We start from the raw sequence: 2362 nt of genomic DNA, 5'->3' as shown, positions 1-2362 counted from the left end.
CTCCATTCTTTAAATGTGAACAAATCAGTTTTGTAAATACAAAGATTTGTTCCTACCATCTCTGTTATGCTGTAACAAGATTAGAAAAGTACATTAGCTTATAGTATAAATATCAATTGCACATTCAACAAGACTCAATGTTCTTTTCTATCCTTCACTGACTCCATGTGGTTGGAATCACAACGAATGTACAATTCAGTTAAATTTATTGTTCCTCTATGTCTTAGGAAGCCCGAATTCTTCACCCACACACAAAAATTACTTTCTTTGACCTTCCTTTTTCGGTCATTTTTGCCATTGTGATTCATGCTGGTCAAGATAAAAATAATGGATTTTTACAATTGTCCCCTGAGAAGTGACTTAGGGGAGCGATTATGTGATCCAATCATTCAACTAATTGATGAACATTTTAAGTTTCAGAGAGGCTGTGTGACTTCCTCAGGTTATCTGCCCAGCTGATGACATGCTGGGACCCTAATCTCCATTTCAAAAGTTGTAGGCATGTTAGTTTAACAAAATCCAGTCACAGAACAAAGAAGACAAACTAAATTTTGACAGAACTCTGTAAGGCCTAGAATTCACCTCTTGATCAAAAACTTTTTTCTCCTTGTATTTTATAGGTATTTCCTCAAACACATTTTCTTTTCTAGACTTTATAAAATGAGCTGACACATGTGCTAGTACTTAATCAGTGTGAAAACTGAGTTTCTGGCTCCCATGTAAGCTTCGGATACTAGAGAGAGTCCTATCTAGGTCTTAGAGAGGGCTACCACCTGTGGTAGGGCACACTGTCCAGTGCACAGGGATACTCGGCCAATTCAGCAAGTGGCAGCTGAGATGTGTCCCTTGCTAAGCCTTCTGCCTGGCACTGGACTGTATCTGTCCTAAAGAAAGAGAAACTTCTAATTTGCACAGTCATAGCATAGGCTTGACTCTGTGGAACAGATATAGCCACTAGACTTTCCTCACAAATATATTTGCAGACAAATAATTAACAGTAAAAGATCTGTGTGATGTTTATACTTCTTCCTCTTCAAAAAATAATGTCGATACAACCGGAAATGAGTGTGTCCGTCTTGGCTGGTTCACACGAGGCTTCATTCTGCCTCAACTTCATGGCGACAGCAGAGGCGCTAGAGAGAGCAAGTGCCAATGCTCAAGTTCATTTCATACCTCTGCCTGTGTAATCTCTGCTACATCTCATTGCCTCACGATGTTAGGTTCATGGCAGGTGACCTGCCCATCATGGCAGGTGACCTGCCCATGGTGGGAAGGTGCTGCCAAGGCAGCGGTGAATAATGAGGCCATCGTTGCCTTCTACTATACGTTATTTGACTTCATATTTCTTGAGGGCAAGGATCATTTCTTATTTAACTTCTAATCCCCAAGGCTCAACATGGTGCCTGGAACGTAGTGAGGTAGGAATAAATGTTTGCTGAACTAAAAATGAATGGCTCTGCAATCCAACGAGTGGCTGAAACCAGAGCCAGTGAGTCATTTTTTGACTTCTTCCGCAGCCTCACATTACACCTCAAACAATCATAAAGTAGTATCGATTGACTCTGTTTTATAAATAACTCTTAAATCATTCTCCTTTCCATTCAAGACTCAACTTCTCTAAACCCTCCCAGAGGAATTAAGCCTCTTATGTTTCCCCCAAAGCACCTGGTACATTTCTATTTTATAGCACTTGCCTCATTGTTTCAGAATTATCTGTTTCACCTTAAAGGCGTGTGAAACTCTGGAGGGCAAAATCAGGATTCTAACCCATTTTTTCTTTCAAAAAGAATAACAGTATATACACACACGTAATACACACACAAGATACAAAATTCAAAAGGTGAAAAAAGGTATAAAGTGAAAAGTAAGGACTTCCTCCCATCCCCAAGCATTAAGTACCGAGAAGAAATCATTATATTCCTGTGCCTTATTTATCTTTACCATATCAACTTACATACATATATCATTTCTTCTTCTTAAATACTATTCTGCTTTTTCAATTTAATCTATTTTGGAAAGGATATCTATATATCCTGTAGAGCAGCCTCAGTCTTTTTAACAGCTTCATATCATTTTGTTGTACGGACGTGCCATAATTTATTATATCTGTAAGATTAATTACTAAGCCTTAATATAAGCAATAATGAAAATATATTTCTACTTCTTTCTCACTTCCCTTCCTCATCGCCATCCAAAAATTTCATTGCCAACATTATTTTTCTTAGTATTTATATTCATAGTTTTAAATATATCTTCACTTCTATTATTTGTTTCGTTTGGTTTATAATAATATCTTTGACACCTGGCTGTAAGGGTTATCAGTATACTTATATTTCTTTCCACCTTTTCTCCTCCTTCCTTT

This window comes from Pteropus vampyrus, unplaced genomic scaffold, assembly GCF_000151845.1.
Source record: "Pteropus vampyrus isolate Shadow unplaced genomic scaffold, Pvam_2.0 Scaffold7, whole genome shotgun sequence".
Classification (NCBI taxonomy): domain Eukaryota; kingdom Metazoa; phylum Chordata; class Mammalia; order Chiroptera; family Pteropodidae; genus Pteropus; species Pteropus vampyrus.
This window is presented reverse-complemented; position numbering follows the sequence as displayed.